The 22,294-nt window shown below is 39.9% G+C and overlaps 1 protein-coding gene across 2 annotated transcripts in view; it reads left to right on the top strand.

Annotated features, from left to right (window-relative positions):
• The window catches only part of LOC137323723 (WAS/WASL-interacting protein family member 1-like), an 84,076-nt gene that overhangs the window by 22,604 nt on the left and 39,178 nt on the right, over window positions 1–22,294 (top strand). Inside the window, exon 2 of one of the 2 annotated variants that reach the window (XM_067987579.1) lies at window positions 50–171. The exons of the other annotated variant lie outside the window; for it this stretch is intronic. The gene's annotated coding sequence lies outside the window, so the exon portion shown is untranslated. The remainder of the gene's footprint in view (window positions 1–49; window positions 172–22,294) is intronic. 2 annotated transcript variants of the gene reach the window in all.

Below are 22,294 nucleotides of genomic sequence, written 5' to 3'. Positions count from 1 at the left end.
CCAATAGTGTTGTTCAACTATGACTCTAACTACTGTTGTGAGACCACAGATCTCAGTGAGGTGCGGTGAGGAAGTCTGACGTTCAACATACAGCTAACAGGAAGCAAGCAGAAAGAAATTCAGGGAACTGTACAAATTTAAAGCTTTGAAATAGACTGAAACATTCTGAAGGTAAGCAAAGTTAATTTAAACATAAAGCTGATAAATGGTGCCTTTGGTATTCCCAATATTTCAGTGAATTAATATTTGTAGCCAATCTAAATCTTGAAGGATCAAAAAGTCTACAACAGATGAAGCTTTATTTTACAGAGTACTCTAGTTAAAACCACAAGCGATTTAGAGGAACTGAAATGTGAATGTAGGACTGAAGTTTGCAGTATCTAGCAGTCATATACAAAAAATGTTGAGCATAAGCTGTTTTGAAACAAAATGCAAAACAAACATGGGACAAACATCTTTACTGTGTTTGGAAGTATTTTATCAGACACGATGTAAATTAATTTAAAAATCAATTGTGCTGCTTCTGGTTTATGTAAAATTCTGGGTATAACATTTGACCTGGTTCAGAACAGAAGACACACATGCTATATTGTGATGTGACTTTTTTCTGAAGGAAGCTCTTGTAAAATATACTTCTGTGGATTTGCAGCAAAAATACGACAATCCAGAAAAGTGCTAATCTTTCTGTAAAATGCTGATATGACAAAAGAGGTATTCTGTTACACAATATTCAGCACTATAACAGTACTTTAAGTACTGAATCGTTATTACAGGAAGTAAGCTTCCATACATGTACTCTACTTTCAGAACATAAAATTTAGATCAATAAAATCAATACCATGCTAACAGTATTTTTGAACATGACACGTTGTTGGAGAACAGATCCGATTTGTGGAAGTTTAACATTGGCCTATTTCAGTAAACTCTTTCCACAAGTGAATATTCTGTTCAACCCTTTTTGAAAACTGGGAGAATAATAAACTTGGCAATAAAATGAGGTGTATTTTGAGAATTCTAAACTTTTGAATATCCCAATTTTATTAATGACAAAATGTCTTCAATTCTTGAGTAACTGACTCCAAATTAAATTAATTTCATAATGTAAAGGAACATAAAGATAGTACTGTAGAGGTGTATGGCTAAGTGTTTAACATAATTTTATTGGAATAGTGGATTAATAGCTGAGCACTTTATTTGGTCTGTGAAATTTCAGCATCAGATACAGAGATTGTTGTGAGACTGTAATATCTTCCTCAGCACAGTACAATGGAGCGTACGGAAATCAAAATAAAACTACACCAGGGCGGCAACATGTGGCTTCAATGTTCTCAGCTAGCCCAAATTGAGAATAGTAGTTTTAATGAAGTGGTAAAAAAGTTCCCTCCTGCTTTTCATTATTTTCGGTGGCAGTAGAATTTAAAGGGGTTTAATTTTTAGATTAAACTTTATGTTGGTGTAATAGCTATATCCACTTTTGTGCTGCTATCACATCCCACTTAGTGAATATTTTTTTTTGAAGAAGAGGAGAACCGGAGATGTATCTTTTACATGAAGCAAAAACTATGAGAATTGGAATATGTAGGTTTTTGAGCAAAGTGCTAACGTGAGCCTTAAGTTCAGTCTTTTTCCTGAAGACTAGCTGATTTAGCAACTGTGTTGAAAGATTTGTATGCTAAATTTCTTGTATTAAACAGGAAATATGAAAAAGTGTGACTTTTGAAGCCTGAAGAGGTTTTGTTGATGGACTAGAATTGCTAACCTGTAGAGAGAATTGTTTTGCCTCACATCTATTTTTAAAATAAACAGATGTGAATATGATTTGCATTTAAATTTATAGTCAGACTTGCCTATCCATATTACCAGAAGCTGAGATTTGTAGATTTACAGATGCAGGCTACTTACTGCTTTACTGTCTGCTCTGTTGATGGTCAAATAAACTACAGTGACATAGCTAAAGAATGTGGGGTTTGAGAGTACACAACGGAAGTGTCTGAACGGAAGTAGAATGCTTCCATTTTGTCTTTCATAAACGTTAAGACGTTAAACCTCTTTTACTACCAGCTTACAATTGCACTTAAACTTATTGAATAATACTGAGTTTACAAAAATATATTTCATTATGTAGCAATTACTTTATCATTGAAAACAATTCAAAATTGAGTTACTTTAATTCAGTAAACCTCTTTTATAGGTGATATAAGGATTGTGATTATAAAAGTCTGTTTATTAATATCTATATGCTTTGGCTGATAAAAGCCATTATAGGCTTTTTCTCTAAATCCTTTTAAGGCATTTAGATGAAAAGAATTCGACTAGTTTCTAAAATCAAAGATGTCCTCTGTGAACACCTAAAACTTATAAAACAAAGCTTTTACTATAAAAGTCTCATCTGGAAGTGTCAACATATTTCCAAGAGACAGCTACAGAAAGCGGAGTCCCATTTGTTGACAATTGCTGAAATCTCATTCTACCCAATTAGTTGTTCATTTTGGAGATCAGCTATTCCACAAACGTTATGAACATTTGACTCCATAAAAAATTAGCACGTGAGAAGTCAACTGTCTTTGTTTGAAGCTTGTTAATTTTTAAGAGCCGGTTAGTGTGTTGACTGAAAATTGTCTGTGCCTATGTGTCCATGATATCAATTAGTTTGAAAGCTGGGTAACAGTGATTAAGCCAGAAAAGGCTCTTCTAAATCATGTGTTAATTAAACTACAGCTTGGCATGTTGCTGGGTGCAAAATTCCATTTTTCAAGAAAATAATTCTGCTCATCAAAATATAATGTGCTCCTAGTGGGGGAGGAAAACTTTTTAATTTACAATACATTTACCTCTTCTTTCAAGTGCTGTATTATTTGTAAAGGTGAGTAGTTATGGTGAAAAGGTAAAAAAGCAGAAAACTACATCACAAGATAAGATTTAGGTTTTTTTAGCAATATAATAAATATATAAAACAATAAAGCATTCTGAGGAGGGGGTAAGGCTAGAAGACTGTTGTGATGCTGATTTTTTTTTTCTAATGTATATTGCCTCAATTTTGCAAACCACGTGGAACAGTTGCATTAGAGTATTAAAATATTTTACCCCAATTTTGTTTCTTTTCTCTTTTCTATCAGTTGTCAATAGTTGGAATGTTTACATTTTTTAACTATAAATAAATCACAGAGCCTTTCTGTTTGCCTGAGAAGCTTTCAAAAATCACTTTATTTCTTTTGAAAAGAGAACTCAAACCTGAATGAGAGAAGTCTCTCGCCATCAAACTCACCTTTTTAAAAAAAAACGCAAATAAACTTTACCTGAATAAAACTTATTGAAATTTGTTCTTTGCTTTTTTTTCAAAATTATTTGGAAAAAAAAGCAATCAAGTATTGCTGAAAGCTGAAGAGAAACAATTGGTCTGACTAAATAATGCTGATCTATCCTGGAAAGTTATGCACATTGCACATGCTCAGACAGCAGGCCCTGCCTTCAGCAGACAACATCAAGGCTCTAGCCAAAAATATCAAGCCTAAGCTTTTAGAGGCTGAGATATTCAAGTAAAAACTTCAAAGTATTAAAAGACAATACAACCGGTTAATTTAATCATATTGTTTTTATTTTCTTTAAAATCTTTGGTCATTAGAAATTTTAGTCACTTAAAAATTGGTATATTTTCAAAAAAGTATCTTGGGTGATTTGATTGGTTCACATTTGCTTTATTTTCTTGGTACGTTCACCTGACTGGTTATTCAGAATTGGTTGCTTTTGCAAGATTAGTAGTTTCTGATTTGCACATTTTTGATTCATACATTCTCTAACTTTCAATTCTGATTGGTTCAAAGCAAAACAGCAGCAAATCATCGTCATTCTGGTCAATAGTAGACTCTGGACAATATCAGAGGGGGTAATTTGAAAATCCCTGAGCAGCCAAGAGGTTGAAAATCTTAAGAGGTGGATTGATATTCCTGAAAGAGAAGAGATATATTGCAGTTTTTAAAAAGAAAGTAAATAAGCCAGGCATTTCACTCTAGATCCAGAACTGCAGCCTGAAATTTTCATGAAGCTTTATATGTGCACATTTCCCTCAGCAAAAAGCAAATAAACTCTGACCTTACCCTGTGTTTACTTAGCAGCAATTAGACTATGGCCTGTTTTTAAAAAAAAACACGGCTTCATCTTTGCATCCAAGTAATACATTGTGCATTACATAATATAATGGTCCTGTCCTTATAAAACAGCACATCATCCAACTCAGAATTCTAATTGTGACCAGTGAAGAAAATCTACCAATTTTTTTTTAAAAAGTGGAACCAATTCAATTATTTTTTTGGTCACCATTTTTCTTAAACTTTTATAATAAGGTTTGTACACAATAAAGGGAGGGATTATTATCTGCATCCATCCGAGGGTTAGTGCCTGAAGTTCCTGGTCCCTCTCTGGGAGGGGAGAGGAAAAGAAGGAGGGAAGAGAGAAATACAGAGAGGGAGGGAGAGAAACTAGATGTGAGACGCAGACAAAGAAAACAGGAGACATGCAGAAGGAAGGAGAGACTGAGTGGAAGAAAGAGTAAGGCAGTCAATTAAAGATGATGACAAATGAAATTGAAGTACGTACAGAGAAAGGGGGAGACCATCAGCATTTGACTGCTGCATCCAGGTGAGGGAGAATGGTATGGCCTTGGAGCATAGTTCCAGGACTTTTTTTTCTAAGACTGATAAACAGGACCCTATCTAAGAGGACCCTATCTAAGACACACTGTTATGGCTTCTATTGAAAAGAAGGGGGAATTGTAGTGAGCCCAAAACTACACAATGATTCAAGATGATTCTTGCATATTGGATTCTTTGGAGTTCCATTGACTAATCAGAAAGGAACAGGCTGCATTTGCAATTGTGAGGAATATGAAGGACAAGTTGTGGCTTTAAACGAGATTATGAAGCATCATAAAGCTCAGGAGAAACCATTTAGATTGTTTTGTAAGGTTTTCGGCCTGTGCTTCATGCAGAACTTATGAAATGGCTGCAAAAATATGGGAATACATGACCAAATCTGGATTTTACCTGGATTGTGTACTCCAGTTCCAAAATCTGTGTAAGGATAGATGAGTGACACACTGAACTTAATTCGTTTTAAAGAAAAGTAAGGCAATGCTATCCACCATCGCCCATCTTCATCAGTGCTTTGTTGGATGGCATTATAAGGGATGATCTCAGACCGTTCTAGGTATTTCTAAAAGAATTACAGTGCTCCTTTTTCATGGATGATATTGCATTGTTGGCATACTCACCTTGTAATTTAGTATGGCCCATTGTTCAAAATAGTGAGTACTGCAATCAGTGGAATATGATGGTGCCTTCCCCCTATAGTATTATGGTTTTGTGTGGCACGAGAGGATCTCTGAGCTATTGATTTGAAAGGCCCATCTGTCCCAATTGATTTGTATCGGCACCTGAGGATCCAAATATTGAGGATCTTATGTTCAAATGGATGCCGACTTCAGCCTGGACTCAATTAGTCAGGACTGCACTAAGAGGGGGCAAGGGGCACTTTGGTCTTTGAGTGACAAACTGCAGTGGTGAGTGTAGATGAAAACAAGTTTTGGAGGTAAACTGTTACAACAGCACTGTGTTCAGATTTTACAAGTTGTCTTTTATTCCTGAACTTTGACAGAAGTAGAAAGAAGATAATGGTTAAATTTAAAGAGTATTTTGCAGGTGTATGAGCTTGAGAAATTTATCTTCCCTTTTTAAGTTGTTTATAAATCACAAACCTGGCAACCATATAGGCAATCTGATTCCTCCCTGGGTTTTGGCCTCCAACCCCAATAGTTGGAGAAACATGCCACAGAATAGGACCCCATTGGTTGATGCCAGATTCTCAGCTGCTACAGCTGTAACAAAGAGCGGCACAGGGCAGGCGATTGTTGGCCTAGGTGCTAATCAGGAAGACTGAATTCAGCCAAGTGACTGCTGGCTATGAAACAACACCCTAGACATGGATTATGAGGGCATTCTTGCATCCAGTCTCAGTGAACCGGTAGCCCACTAGAGGATTACATAGTACTGGGTGTATGGTAAAACTGGTATGACCACACTTTGTGTAGAATGACCAGTAATTTAAGAGGGTCAACAAGGGGAACCTGGCTAGTTTAGACCATCTTGAGCTAGCAGAGGCTCAACAAACAGATCTTTCACTAAAGAAAACAAGGGCTTAGGCCACTTGAGGTATCAGGGACACATAGCTTGTAATAGCAAGATGGTATAGTTACAAAGGTGGGCTTTTGGTCTGTCATTATAAATCAAAACCAGTTGAGAAGTGGGAACCAGAAGAGTTATAACAGATAATAGTACCCTACGTGTAATGAAAAGATTTATTAATGGAAGGCGATGACAACCCACTTGCTGATAGATATAGTGCTTTAAATGCCTCGGTATCTCTAAGAACATAGCTGAATTTTGCACCAGTACAAACAGTGAGAACTTGCAGGATTGTGAGAAATAATTTTGTGAAGGAAATTATGACTAATTAACACGACAAACTACTGCAGACCAGAATAATTCCTTTGTTGCAATCTGCCCTGAACTTCAGTTCGGATGTTTTGTTTCATTTGCTCAAAAGAAGGAAGCTGTGATAGGTTGAAGTCAAATACTGAGGCAAGGACTGTTTGCTCAAGTAATTGCCAGGTTCTCTGTGAAACTGTTGTAGAAATGAAGCCAAGTGGGCAAGTGATGAAGTGGCAGGCATGATGACACTGGGAGCTGTAGCTGCGAAGTTGCATGTAGGCAGCTTGGGATCCTGGCTACTTGGTGTTGAATGTTAGAGCCTGCAGCATCCTTATAAGTTCATACACAGGGAAGGGGCTAGAAAAGATGTCCTAAAACATTGCTAGCCTCCTAACAGATGGGTCAACTAAATACAGAGTCATTAAACAGGCAATAAGAAAAACCAAACTGGCTTCATGGAACATTGGAACTCTTGACAGAAAAGGTACAGAAAGGCCATAATGGAAAATTGTGCTGATGATATGACAGCTGGCTTACAATGACATCAGTATTGCTGCACTGCATGAGTAAGAGACTGGCCAGAGAAGCCTTCTGTCTCTAAATCTCCTCCTCCAACAAGGAAACAAATCCTGCAAGGGAATGGATCCAAATGAACGTAGTTCCCTGTCTCTCAATTCATGCTCCAAAGACAAGAAGGTTGGCGAGCTTCAGAGTGTGGTCCATGCGAAAAGCTCCAAGCAGTCTTAAACTTATGGTACTGCATTGAACACTGCTGTGACTCTGGTGCACAGTTCACTATCTCTACAGCTCTAAATTAATTCCTGTTATGTGGGATAGTTAGGTTGTACTTAGGGGGTGACTAGCCTCTTCTATGATTGACAACTATTTGTCGGACCTCTACCTTGACCTTCTCAGCATACGTATATAAATCTCTGTACAGTATACAATTTCAGTTCCTTGTTATGCGTGTCAACATGGCGAAGGGTTGGATGAGTGGAGGCAGGGAAGCTGAAGTGACAGCAGAGGAATGAGTTTTATCTTGGTAGTCAGTTCTGCTTTATTGTTAAACAGATGATTAAGATCTTCCTCATTTTAGTCAACACCATTAGCATTTTGATTAAGAGTAGGGAAAAATGACTCAAACTAAACGAGTTATCTTTATATCTGTTACTAAAAGCACTAGCCTATGATATCAGTACAGAACCAACTAGATTTCCAGCATCTGCAGTATTTTGCTTTTGATTTTGTTTTACATTTAGGTCAGTTATGTTTAAATCAAATTTTTAGTACAATTTTGTATTGTTGGATGCCCATTAATGTGAAGGATATCGGGTTGCAACTTCTATCATCAAGCACTCTTGGGTGAAATATAGCTTGGACTGAATGTAGACTAAACGTTCATTTTCCATTTCCATCTATCCTTATGGCCTTGGAGTGTAATCACTAATTAAACGCCAATTTTTTCATATTCTAAAGCTGCAGGTGCCTTTTTGCTTTCAAAAATGGTGCTGACAGTGAGGCCATCGGGAAATGGGGGTACAGTGTGCAGCTACTGCAGCCAATAATATCTAAACTGTTTTTTTCACCGTGGGGTACATCACAATATATGGCATCATGTTTCTGTACTTACATTGAAACTTGGTTAGAGCATCCAGTAGTCCAAGGTCCTATGTAAAGAGAAAAGAAAGAAAAATATGCATTTATATAGTGTTGTTCATGACATCCCAAAGTCCTTCAGTCAATTGAATACTTTTTTTGAAGTGCAGTCATTAGTGTAATGTAGGGAAACCCGGCTGTCAATTTGCATACTGAAAAGTCCCACAAACAGTAATGAGATAAATGACAGAGATAAAATGGATTTTTAGTGATGTTGATTGAGATGAATAGAGGTGAAAAGTTTTGTTGAACTGACTTCTATAGTGCTCTGCTCCTAGACTCTAAGTGGGAGAGGGTAAACATGTTATAAGTATTGTTGCTTTATTGTTTCTTTGCAAAACAGTTCTGAACACTCCTGAGGTGAATTGTCCTTTTGAAATGGGTATATCTGGAAATTTACTACAGGATTCGAGTATAAGGTCAATTGTAGTATAACGCAATCCCACATGCAGTGGTCTGAATAAATGTAGACTTACCCTATCCAGACACATATTTATGAACCACAAACAGTAGGTGGTATAACTCAATTCTATATGCCCAAACAGTATTGCACTGATACTCTGTATAAACAACATTAGGTAACTGGTACAAGAAGCCAAGTAGAGGAATTAAAATAAAGACCTGTAGGATATGATTTGTATCTCACGAGTGGGCTGAACTGATGACAAAACTACAAACAAGTCATGGTCAGTGCATTTACTGGAAATATATTGGATCATAATTTGCTGTTAAATAATGGTGAGGCTAATGGCACTCGCTGTTATTTATGCACAAATGGTACAGCAACTTCAGGCAAAGGGCAGATGCGCGGTTGAACTCAAATATGCAAATGTTGCTGTCAGAGTTGTGCTGCTCCGCCGTTAGCTTTGTCAAAACGGCATCTCGTTGCCTGCCTCACCATTGAAATGCATTGAATGGTGTGAAGTTGCTTTATTTGCACAGTAGACACAAACTAAACTCACCACAGAAAGTTTAAGTCTTGTCCATTTCAGCTTAAATACCCTTTTAACCATGTGATGTGTTAATTACTGCCAGCCAGCCCCTCTGACAGTGAAAATTAACTATTACAAGTATGGAGTCTCATTCCTTCTGGTATTAATTGTTGGAGATTTTAAAAATGTAAAATTTTAAATTTTTTAATTTACTTTTCCTTTCTCTCTCTTTCCTCTCTTAATCCAATCTTTCTCTCTCTTTCTGTACCTGATTTGACATTGAATTCATCCACTCTAATTACACTTCCTTCTCAGTCCTTGCACTGTTAGTTTCTCTCCTTCAGTCTGATTGGTTAAGGAGATACACGCTTGCCCTGTTTCCCTCAGTGCGAGCTGATAACGTCTCGGCACAGCAAATTACCACACACAAAAAATTAAAAACCAAAATGTGCAACGGCAAGTCTTAACTAACGGCAGACACCATTAGATGACCTGCTACAGCAAATTATGGCTCATCATATTTATAGATCTTTATAATGCATTATGCACTTAAAAAAAAAAGTGATGAGGTAAAGTTATTGTGAAATAAACTAGTTTAATGGTCCACTATATACCCTTGCATGTTGGTTCCAGTACTGATTAAGATAGTGTGTGTTTAGAATCCTTACACTTGTAAATATTTTGAAGAGAATGTGCAAAGAAAAAACACTGGTGTCTCTGTGAAATTTGAGAAACATTTAGTCGTACTCCAGCAAGGACAGGGAAAACTGGTGATGGGAAAAACATAAATGACTGTGCAGATGATGTAATAAAAATTTCTACATATTTTATTACTGGAACTTCATTTACGTGACCTGAAAAGTATTAACTGTTGTGGGGCTGCAATGCTGTACCACTAAAATTTCCATTTCTCTTCCTCTTGGCCCACATTGATGCATCATTGACTGGATCTTGTTCTTTACACCCCCTCTTTCCCTGCCCATTCTCTCTGACTATTACTGTTCTCCTTGATGTACATGAGTGACAGGATGTGGATGGGTAAAATGCCACCCTGAAAGCATTAGCAAATCCAACAAACAGCAGCACCATATGTGGCACTGAATATTAACTTGAATATTTATCATTAAGAGTTTACAATGAAATGATACAACCCTGGAGACGGATGTGCATAATTAAATCCAAGTTAAGAGAATCGTGAAGATTTTCCTTTTCGGAGTTTAAAATAATTCATTGCTTCCCCGGAACTGGTTTCCATTTGGAACAATCTACATCTTGGGTGATTTGTGGCAATATTTTATGATTTTATTTTTGCCTCAGTTACCGAAACAAAGAGCTGTCTGTGTTGGGGAAATATAAATGAATCACTTCTGATGCATGGAAGCCTGAAAAATAAATAGGGAGGGAAAGCCCAGCAAGTTCCAGAAAGGAATAAAATTCAAGCCTCTGACCTGCATCTCTGTGGCAAAGCTTCCTAACAGTTTTCCAACGGGACTTGGATAATTTTATGCATAAGTAACTTGATTGGTAGCTTTGAAAAAGAACTAAATATGTAGACTGGTAGTTTGTGATTGTTCGCTTTTCTGATCATTTGGGAATAGGTTCCTGAGTTGCAAATTTTAAATCAGTCAATGACAATTTCACTGAAATATATTTTTGGCTTGGGGAGGGGAGAGAGTATAGCTCCTTGACTCTACTGAACAGAAATAGCATTTGTGAGGCCAGATTCAAATGTAGTTCCCAAAAACTTTGATATATCAAAGGTGTCATAACCATTTCTGGGAGGTAATATGCAGCTGTTTCAGTATCTTCTGTGGTGGTCCATGATATTTTTTTTTAAACATTAGAAATTTCAGAGGAACTAGTTTTTCATCAAATTATAGAAGAGAAACAAATGATTCTGACTTTATTCATTGAATTATTTTGATCAGACACCAAGGGCCCGATATTAGGGTGGCAGGTTCGCAGCGGGGGGTCGACTGGGCGCGTGGATAACACGCCCAGTGAAATCGGGGTGCTCCGCATGGAATCGCAGGCTAATTGGAACCACTTACCTGTGCTTCTGGGTTTCGCGCTGGAAAGTGGCGGACTGCGCATGCGCAGCATAGGCTGTCATCTGGAGGAGCCCTATTTAAAGGGGCAGTCCTCCACTGACTGACGCTGCAGGAAATAGGAAAAATTACAGCATGGAGCATCCCAGGGGGAAGGCTGCTCCCAGGTTTAATGATGCCTCACTCCAGCTCTTACTGGATGGGGTGAGGAGGACAGAGATCCTCCTTCCACCCCCCCCCCCCCCCCCCCCCGGCGGGCGGGAGGAAGCGGCCTGCCTCTGCCACCAAGAAGGCCTGGCTCGAGGTGGCAGAGGAGGTCACCTGCACCACCAACATATCGTGCACCTGCATACAGTGCAGGAGGCGCTGCAATGACCTAAGTAGGTCAGCCGAAGTGAGTACACTTACTCACCTCGCCAGTACTCATCCCACCACTACCACTCAACCCAATTCTCATACATTCTCATGGCTCTATCTCATACTCTCCCTCTCGTGCATCTCTTTCACGGTCAGCCTCACTCAATCTGCCACCACCTGTGCTGCAGCCACAGGGCATGCATCACACATGTGCAGTAGGAAGCGTAAGGCAAATGTGTCGTGAGCATGAAGGGGATGCACAATGGTGTTTGAGGGTTTGTCATGGTTTTTGCCTATATTTAATTTCTGATCAACTCACATAACATATTATATTGTCACCACTACTGCCATGTCTGCGAATCTTGTCTGGTTTGTGCAATAATGCCCTTTCCTGAGGATCACTCTGAAGACCCACAACTGATGCCACCCATTGTGTCACTGCAGAGTGGGTGTAGGTGTATTTGCAGGGCTCTTTTGTGCAGACGACTGAGACCCTGGTGATGTCCCCGGTGGCATGCTGGAAGGATGCAGAGGAGAAGTTGTTGAGGACAGTGGTGACTTTGACAGCGACAGGTAAGAAGATGGTGCTCGGGCCAGCCGGGAGCAGCTCGGCATGAAGGAGGCTGCAGATGTCCACAACTACATGTCGAGTGACTCTGAGCCTCCATGTGCACAGCTGCTCAGAGAGGTCCAGGAAGCTGAGCCTGGGTCTGTGGACCCTGTGGCGAGGATAGTGCCTTCTGCGACGCATCTCTCTCTGCGGTTGCCCTCCCTCCTGCTGTGCAGGTGGATGTGCCACAGCACTGTGTTGTGGGGCTCCACGTCTCAGAGGTGGCCAGTGAGGCTGGTGATGCTGTTCGTCCTCCGAGGAGGTCATGACTGCAGCTACGGCAGCTCCCATCCGGAAGATGTACATTTGAGGGGGTCCGCAAGGTAGGTACATGTGTCTGGACACCGGGGTAAGTGTGCAAGTTGGTGAATTTTATTGTTAGGAGGAGGGTGGTGGAGGCCAAACTTTGCAGGAGGCCACTCTGTCACTTTGGACAATGAGTGAGGGTCCCTCCCCCCCCCCCCCACCCCAACCCACCTGTCAAATGGACCTTTGCAGCTGCCACTGGCTGATGGCTGCAACACGTCCATTTGAACTGGGTGTATTTCCCCCAGTACGTGAAACAGTCCCAGTTGTTTGGAAAATCCCACCCCTCCTAAAATGTCATGTTAATCAGGTCACTAAACGACCTGAAATACCTTAATGATTACTTTAAGTGGCACCCCGCCGGCTTTAATTGCTGGCGGGAGTCCCACATGCGGGGGCTGCGCGCGCATGTCAGCGCGTCACTGGGGAACCCGGAAGTGGGCGTGTTGGAGCCGGGCTCCAGACCCGCCCTGGGAATCCCTGATTTTCGCAGCCCCCCTGCCACGAATGCACCTGCTCGGGGGTGCGAAAATCGAGCCCCAAGGATCAAAAGAAAAACTAAACTGTAACTGAAGATTTAGGGCAGGTTTTGTTCTGTTTTATGTATTTTTTCCACATAATGTGCACTTCCAGTAATGGAATTTTTCTAAATTTTAAATTGAATGCTACTTCAGGTAATTGATGTTGAAGAATTAATTTTAAATTCTCAAGTAACTATAAAGCAGAACAAAAATGATTGTGAAATGTAAGAACAGTTATCATATCTGTCAATGGCTATTTCATATAATCCAGCATATCTTCTGGTGGAATGGAGACCTTAGTTTGAAGACTACTGAATTTTGTATTCTAATGGGTTTACTGCTCGGTTTTCCATTATAAAAGCTGTTACATCATTTGCAGTAGCTGTAATTTATCACCATGCTATTTTGGTATTTTGTACCATTCCATGACTCATTATGGAGTGATCTGAACTACTGCATGCAAGCAATGTATGCACAACGGTATTTCAAACATTGCTTGTCAATTTTTCACAAGTTGAAGTTGTTTAACAGTTTTTCAAAGATTTTGCGTTCGAATTCAAAATTGTGGACAGCTGCATTAAACTGTCAGGCCCAGTTTACTTCATAATAACAGATTTGCTTACTTGTCACCTAATGTAAGCACTTTTCAACTGAGATGTTTCTGCAAAAAGGAACATGTGACCTTTAAACTCAGATCAGTACTTTTTTTAGTAGTGAAATTGAAGTTGATGGCAGTATGAAAAATGACCCTTTTGAGTGAAAATTTAACTCCATATGGTTATGTGGTTGAGATGGCTAATGTGCTTTTCTGGCTGCAAATTTCAGCCATTTTCTCTCATGATTTTTCAATTTTGGCAATTTAGTAATTTGAGTATTGGAGCCCACAAATTATATAAAGTCTTTGTAAAAGTTGGAATTTTTAAGTTATCACACATTGAAGATGCAACCTGCATGTGCAGATATCTTAATAGAGTTACCTCCAAAGGTAAGTATCTTGTCAGAGACTTAACTCTAATATAAATTACCTGCTGCAAGTGTCATTGGAGGCATTGTAACCCTCTTCTCACCGGCATAGTGCCAGCAACAGCAAAGATCAACAGTTGCCTTTGAGTGGTTCCGCCATCTTTGCTGCAGCAGGTTGAGATCTCAGCAATGTGTTTCGGCCCCAACGTAGACGAAGGTGTTAACGAGAATGACAAAAGTCCCAAATGCAACCATACACAAGGTTTGCACATACATGGCTGATTTTAAAGTCATGTTTGTGACTTTTAATCAACTATGCATGTGCAAACCTTGTACGTATGTGGTTCTGTTTTTGTTGAATCTGCCCCACAGTATAAATAGATGTAAATAGGATGTAACACTGCAAATAGTATTGGCAAAGCAGAAGCTTTTCAAAATCAGCTCTGGAGGCAGCACAGAGGTGCAGTGCATTGGTACATGAGTTCACTGTGCCATAGAGGATGGGGCATGGTATGCATCAATTATTCTCTTTACCGTAAATTTTCAATCAGAACAGTGTCACAGGAAGTTCCTGAGGCACTTTGCTTCTAGGGAGAGAGATAAAATGATCAGACAAGTCAGTTTCTTGCAAATATTTCATGAGTAACATTGCACCCTTTCACATGAAAATAATATTTGTGTGAGACATTTTTTTTAAAAAGGCATGGAAATAAATAAAGGCTTTGGGTCTGCCATGCAGCAGTAGTGTTAGAAAGAACTTACTACTCTAGCAGTGATTATGTGCGTATGTCTATCTGTATGTTTTTTAACCACAAACTTCTGTTTTCTCCATTTTACTTGCTCCTATTTGTTGCTGCTAATCTTCATGTAGGTTTCTGCAATGGTAAAGAGATACGGTTGAGAAAGGCATGGATGTTAGGGAACTTGGGGAAATAAATAGTGATGTCTTGAGGAGTGTACATATTACAGAGAGGGAGGTGCTGGAAGTCTTAACGCGCATCAAGGTAGATAAATCTCCGGGACCTGATGAAATGTATCCCAGGACGTTATGGGAGGTTAGGGAGGAAATTGCGGGTCCCCTAGCAGAGATATTTGAATCATCCACCGCTACAGGTGAGGTGCCTGAAGATTGGAGGGTAGCAAATGTTGTGCCTTTGTTTAAGAAGGGTGGCAGGGAAAAGCCTGGGAACTACAGACACCGGTGAGCCTGACATCTGTAGTGGGTAAGTTGTTAGAGGGTATTCTGAGAGACAGGATCTACAGGCATTTGGAGAGGCAGGGACTAATTAGGAACAGTCAACATGGTTTTGTGAGAGGAAAATCATGTCTCACGAATTTGATTGAGTTTTTTGAAGGGATAACCAAGAAGATAGATGAGGGCTGTGCAGTAGACGTGGTCTACATGGACTTCAGCAAAGCCTTTGACAAGGTACCGCATGGTAGGGTTGTTACATAAGGTTAAATCTCACGGGATCCAAGGTGAGGTAGCCAATTGGATACAAAATTGGCTTGACGACAGAAGACAGAGGGTGGTTGTAGAGGGTTGTTTTTCATACTGGATGCCTGTGTCCAGCGGTGTGCCTCAGGGATCGGTGCTGGGTCCGCTGTTATTTGTTATTTATATTAATGATTTGGATGAGAATTTAGGAGGCATGGTTAGTAAGTTTGCAGATGACACCAAGATTGGTGGCATTGTGGACAGTGAAGAAGGTTATCTAGGATTGCAACGGGATCGTGATAAATTGGGCCAGTGGGCCGATGAATGGCAGATGGAGTTTAATTTAGATAAATGTGAGGTGATGCATTTTGGTAGATCGAATCGGGCCAGGACCTACTCCGTTAATGGTAGGGCGTTGGGGAGAGTTATAGAACAAAGAGATCTAGGAGTACAGGTTCATAGCTCCTTGAAAGTGGAGTCACAGGTGGATAGGGTGGTGAAGAAGGCATTCGGCATGCTTGGTTTCATTGGTCAGAACATTGAATGCAGGAGTTGGGATGTCTTGTTGAAGTTGTACAGGGCATTGGTGAGGCCACACTTGGAATACTGTGTACAGTTCTGGTCACCCTATTATAGAAAGGATATTATTAAACTAGAAAGAGTGCAGAAAAGATTTACTAGGATGCTACCGGGACTTGATGGTTTGACTTATAGGGAGAGGTTAGACAGACTGGGACTTTTTTCCCTGGAGAGTAGGAGGTTAAGGGGTGATCTTATAGAAGTCTATAAAATAATGAGGGGCATAGATAAGGTAGATAGTCAGAATCTTTTCCCAAAGGTAGGGGAGTCTATAACGAGGGGGCATAGATTTAAGGTGAGAGGGGAGAGATACAAAAGGGTCCAGAGGGGCAATTTTTTCACTCAAAGGGTGGTGAGTGTCTGGAACGAGCTGCCAGAGGCAGTAGTAGAGGCAGGTACAATTTTGTCTTTTAAAAAGCATTTGGACAGTTACATGGGTAAGATGGGTATCGAGGGATATGGGCCAAGTGCAGGCAATTGGGACTAGCTTAGTGGTATAAACTGGGCGACATGGACATGTTGGGCCGAAGGGCTTGTTTCCATGTTGTAACTTCTATGATTCTATGAATAAATTTTGGTTTCTTTTCCAATGACACTGCATATCTCTGGTTGCAGGACGTGGCAAAGTGGATGGAGCTATTTGTTCTCCTTGAACTGGATTGTCTTCCTTCATGTTTGTGATCAGAACTGATTAAACAGATTTTAAGCTTTGGTTGGCAGATCAGAATTCTAGTCACTGCAGAGAGTTGAATTCAATTGTAGCAATCTGGAGGGAGCATTCTGGTAGAATATATCTCTGCTTTTAAATACTAGATGAAACAAACTCAGGGAAAAATTGCTGTCTGTGCTAGTTAAACTCTTCGTATTGTGTGAGAGTTATGTGACAAATAATATTTGATTATTTTCTTCACCTGTAATTTTGCCCTATCCATCGGTGTTGACGCAAAAATGGCTACACCTCCCCTCCTCCCAATGAGTGCTTTGGGCATCACCATATTTGCATGTTTGTTTTGAACTGAAGCGAGTTACATGACAGACTATAAAACCAAGGTTTTTTATTTTAGCCATGTTGTAATGGATATGTCACATTGTTTGCAGTAATGCCCTTTTTTTATATTTCCTGTTTGAAAGAAAAGAAAGAACTTTCATTTATACAGCAGCTTTCGTGACCTCAATGTCCCAAAGTGTTTCACAGCTAATGAAGTACTTTTGAAGTGCAGTCACAGTTATTTTTGCAGGCAAACTCAGCAGCCAATTTGCACACAGCAAGGTCCCACAAACAGCAATGAGGTAAATGAGCATATAATCTGTTTTAGTGATGCTGGTTGTGGGATAAATGTTGGCCAGGACACTGGACGAACTCCCCTGCTCCGTGTCATCTTTTACGTCCATCTGAGCAGGCAGATGGGACCTCGGTTTAACATCTCATCTGAAAGACAGCGCCTCCGATAGTGCAGCACACTCAGTAAAAGTTCTGGTATGGACTTGGGCACATAATCTAGACTAATGCTCAGTGCAGTGGGACTTCGAAATTGGCTGCTATGTTTGCCTGCAGAACAGTGATTTCACTTCAAAAGTAATCCATTGACTGTGAAGTGCTTTGGGATGTCTTGATGTGTTGAGGCATGATATAAATCCGAGTTCTTTCTAAATAGGAAAGGCCTTTATTCCAACAACATGCCCACCACGCTAAAATAAAGCAGCACAGTGCATGTTTCCTGAGGGGTGAGGATTACATCTGATGCTTTAATTTTGATGCAATCAACTATGACCGTTCTCTTTAAAGGAAAACAAAGGTTGGATGGCTGGCTTCTTGGAGATACTAGCCACTTGGTGTAACTGTCGCTAATGATATCTCAAATCAGGACTGAAAACTTGCACAAAACTAACCAATTCAATGGCACCAATGTGGTAGCAGTAACCTCCCATACCCCAGCAGAGAACAGACACCAAACACATGGGTGAACAAGAGTCCCTAATTAGCAGACATTTTAGGTGCTAAAGCAATGTTTTAGATGCTTAGGCTGGTTTCGGGTCTCTAATAATATGCCTCACAGTAGGTCTGCAAAATTATAGCGGCATGTTGTACAATATTGCCATTGACTTGTATAGGTCTGAGGTATAATCTAAACTTTAACTTCCATGGAAAAGTAGATGACGTTACAGAACTGTCATCTGTTGCACACTAGCTGTTGCATGAGGAGTTGATTTCCCAGTTCTTCCAGTGAGCAAAATTTAAGCCCAAAGTTAGAGCAATCCAGTGCCAGGAAGCTTCTCTAAGGCAGTTCTAACATAGGCACTGACTTTATAAATAAGTTGAATTTTTAAAAATGCATTATGAATCATACACTGCTAAGTACTCAACTGGAGCTGAAACAGTTTTTAAAAAATATATATATAAATTGAGTGATATGAACTTGGTCCGCTGTGTGGTAACTGCTGCTACCACATTGGTGCCGTTGAATTGGTTAGTTTTGTGCAAGTTTTCATTCCTGATTTGATAACATATGATACCTTTTCTGTATTTGAGGCAATCAGAAAAGTGTGACAGCTGATTTTTCTTGGCATTGGTACATTTAATGCACCACCCTAGACATTTAAATCATGACATGCTATATGCAATACTTGTGTATAGATAAGTATGCAGGACAACTATATACCAATGTTAAATAAAAGCAAACTAAAAGGCAGTCCCCAAAATGGATAAGTGGTCCAATTAAAATGGACAAAGAAAAACAAAGACCAAGAGAAAGGGACAACTTTGGAAAGTGAATAGCAAAATACTAAACATACTCACCATTGCTTAGTGATTCGCTTGGTGCTTCCTCATTCTCATCCTCGTCCTCGTCGTTAACGCCTCCTACAGTGGGGTTTATGGGTGATACCCCATTGGGTTCTTGGTTTATGAAGAGAGCAGATTATATTATGGTTACATAAGAACTCAACTATTTGAGTTCTGTACTTCCATTGCATTACTACAATAAAATTTGATATAACATTTCATGTAAATCATAGAATATCTGATTATCATGTTGCTTATTACTGAACATACCAATAGTTCATGTTTGATGTGGATTCAGTGTTTTGGGGGGTACATTTTGTGTTGGCACACAAAAATCAGTGCATACGAGGCCTCCCGCATCCCCTAAAAGCTAGTCCTACTTGAGTTCTGCTACTGGAAGTGAATCCAGTTGCTGCAAGCTGGAATTCTCATGAGAACAAGAATTCCCATCTACAGTATGCAGCTGCCAGAATTACTTAATTTCAGCAGAGCTTGTGTAGAAGTGGCATTAAAGGAACAAGGGAGATGTAGTGAAAAGGAAGGCAGAAAAAGTTGAGTGTGGTACTTTTGGGGGTGGGGGAAGAGGAGAGAAGCTGGGGACAGTATTTTTGGTGGAGAGGAAGGAGAGTGTCTGTTTAACTGAGACGTTTGAGGGGGGGGGGGGGTGGTGAGGAGGAGAGTGCTAACATTGGCTGGGATGAACAATACTAGCTTAATCTAAGTGTAGGAAAAAAAAGTACCAGCTTGAACTTGGTTGGGGGGTTGGGGGGGAGGTGGGAGTGCTGGGGGGATAAGTGCCATTACGTAGTGGTATGATTGGAGAAGGAAAGAGTGTCCCGGTCAACTGGGTGACTATTTGTATGTGCTACACTCTCTGGGGTCCAAAGGAACAGAGTGCCTCTGAATTGAGGTGGCAGGCATGACAATTGAAGTCATTTTTGGGGAAGAAATGGCCTGTTGAAAATCTAAATTTCACTTAGATTTTTTTGGAAGATTAAAAATCAGTTGTGAAATATAATTGTTTAGTTTTAAACAATTAGTTTTAAACAATGTCCCAGCTTTATGTAAAAATTCAATTTTCCAGGGAAGCATGCCCTAAAAATGTACCACAGTTCAGCACACTCACAGGAGGGAGGTAGTATATTTGGAAGGAGTGTGCATAATCTAGATATGTTGCCTACAGCTGTGACTAGAATGATCCCATGGTCAGTAAGATGGGATTCAAACCTCTATTTGCTAGCTGGGCAATTTCTTTAACAAAGAAAATGAACTAAAACATTTTTCTCCCAGGAATAGATAATTTCGTGCTACTGGGAGAAAGAAGTTTTAAAGTATAATTTTAACTGCAGCAGTTCAAGAGGGCAGCTCACCACCACCTTCTCAAGGGCAATTAGGGATGGGCAATAAATGCCTGCCTCGCCAGCGACGCCCACATCCCATGAACAAATTTTTAAAAAACATACAATTAATTCCTAAATGGCAGAGAATAGTTTTCAATAAAATTTAGCAAATGTCCCTTTTTAGATAGAAAAAAATGAGATGTCCATGTTCATTGGAGATTCCAAAATTACCAGACAATTCACCAATTCAAGTGTCAGTTTTTTTTGGGTGGGGGGCATGTCCCCAGAACCCCCTAGAAAACAAATGTGCCTTTAGCAATTGTATTTCCACTTCAGGCCTTTGTTTCTTAAACTTGGGAACTTCATAGCGGTCCAGTGGCTTGTTAATTGCTTTGGAAGTGTAAATGATCATTATCTCAGGCACATTGTGATTGGCTGATTTTGTATTTTCACTTATGCTAAATAAATTGCATTCTCCCAGTTTGCACTGACATTTCCACCATTTTTTGATTCTTTATTAAAACTTCATGAAGTATGCTTTTCTTGCATAGAGCAATGTTGACTTCCCATGTTGCATAGAATGTTTGTTTGATCAGTAACTGTTTTACTGAGGGTTTCTTACACTTAACTGTTGGAGAATGGAGAAGAAGTACTAGTGTTCTCTGGTTCAGCAATTAGAGCTAAGTTAACTAATTTATATTCATGCTGCTTAGCATCCTTTAGATGTTAAGGATCTAAAGTTTTAGTTCCTCCCCTTCCACTCATCAAGCTTCTTCTGATGAACATAAATTCAGTTCTGTGAGCTTCTTTTCATTACTTAAAACTCTTACTGCTGGATTATTTACATTTTCGTAATTTGTCCCGATTCCTTAGGATGTTCTCCTGCACCAGTTATATGGTAACATGGCTGGGTGTCGTCAGCACATTTTATAACACTTGGGAGTAATGTATTATTTATGACCAATTATGTATGACCAATTTAAACATGGGGCCCAAGAACAAATACCTGCAGAACTGCTCTACTCACTGCCTCCCACCCCACCTCCAAAGTGGAACAATGTCCATTTGTCACCTCCCCTTCTTTCCTGAAGGCATTGACTTCATAAGACCATAAGAGATAGGAGTAGGCCATTTGGCCCCTCAAGCCTGCTCCGCCATTCAGTGAGATCATGGCTGATCTGATTTTTACCTCAACTCCACTTTCCCGCCTTTTCCCCATATCCTTTGACTCCCTTGCTGATCAAAAATTTGTCTAACTCAGCCTTGAATGTATTCAATGACTCAGCCTCCACAGCTTTTTGGGTTAAAGAATTCCAAAGAATCACGACCCTCTGGGAGAAGAAATTCCTCCTCATTTCCGTTTTAAACGGGTGACCCTTTATTCTAAGACTATGCCCCATAGTTTTAGATTCCCCCATGAGGGGTAACATCCTCTCAGCATCTACCCTTTCAAGTCCCCTCAGAATCTTGTATGTTTCAATAAGATCTCCTCATTCTTCTAGACCCCAATGAGTATAGACCCAACCTGTTCAATCTTTCCTCATAAGACAACCCTTCCATACCCGGAATCAACCTAGTGAACCTTCTCTGAACTGCTTCCAATGCAAGTATGTCTTTCCTTAAATAAGGGCACCAGAACTGTACGCAGCACTCCAGGTGTGGTCTCACCAGCACCCTGTACAGTTGTAGCATGACTTCCCTGCTTTTATACTCCATCCCCCTAGAAATAAAGGCCAATATTCCGATTGCCTTCCGGATTACCTGCTGCACCTGTATGTTGACTTTTTGTGTTTCATGTACGAGGACATCCAGATCCTTCTGTACCGCAGCATTTTGTAGTATTTCTCCATTCAAATAATATTTTGCTTTTTTATTTTTCCTCCCAAAGTGGATGACTTCACATTTTCCCACATTATATTCCATCTGCCAAATTTTTGCCCATTCACTTAACCTGTTAATATCTCTTTGCAGACACTTTGTGTCCTCATCGCAACTTGCTTTTCCACCTTTCTTTGTATAATCAGCAAATTTGGCCACAAGACACTCTGTTCCTTCATCCAAGTCATTGATTATATATTGTAAATAGTTGAGGCCCCAGCACTGAGCCCTGCGGCACCCCACTAGTTACAGATTGCCATTTTGAAAATGACCCATTTATCCCGACTCTTTTTTTCTGTTAGTTAGCCAATCCTATATCCATGCCAGTATATTACCCCCCAACACCATGAGCTCTTGTGCAGTAATCTTTTATGTGGCACCTTATCGAATGCCTATTGGAAA

Source organism: Heptranchias perlo, chromosome 7 (assembly GCF_035084215.1).
Source record: "Heptranchias perlo isolate sHepPer1 chromosome 7, sHepPer1.hap1, whole genome shotgun sequence".
In the NCBI taxonomy this organism is placed as follows: Eukaryota; Metazoa; Chordata; class Chondrichthyes; order Hexanchiformes; family Hexanchidae; genus Heptranchias; species Heptranchias perlo.
Note: the sequence above shows the minus strand (reverse complement) of the source record. Positions and strands in the feature narration are given on the sequence as shown.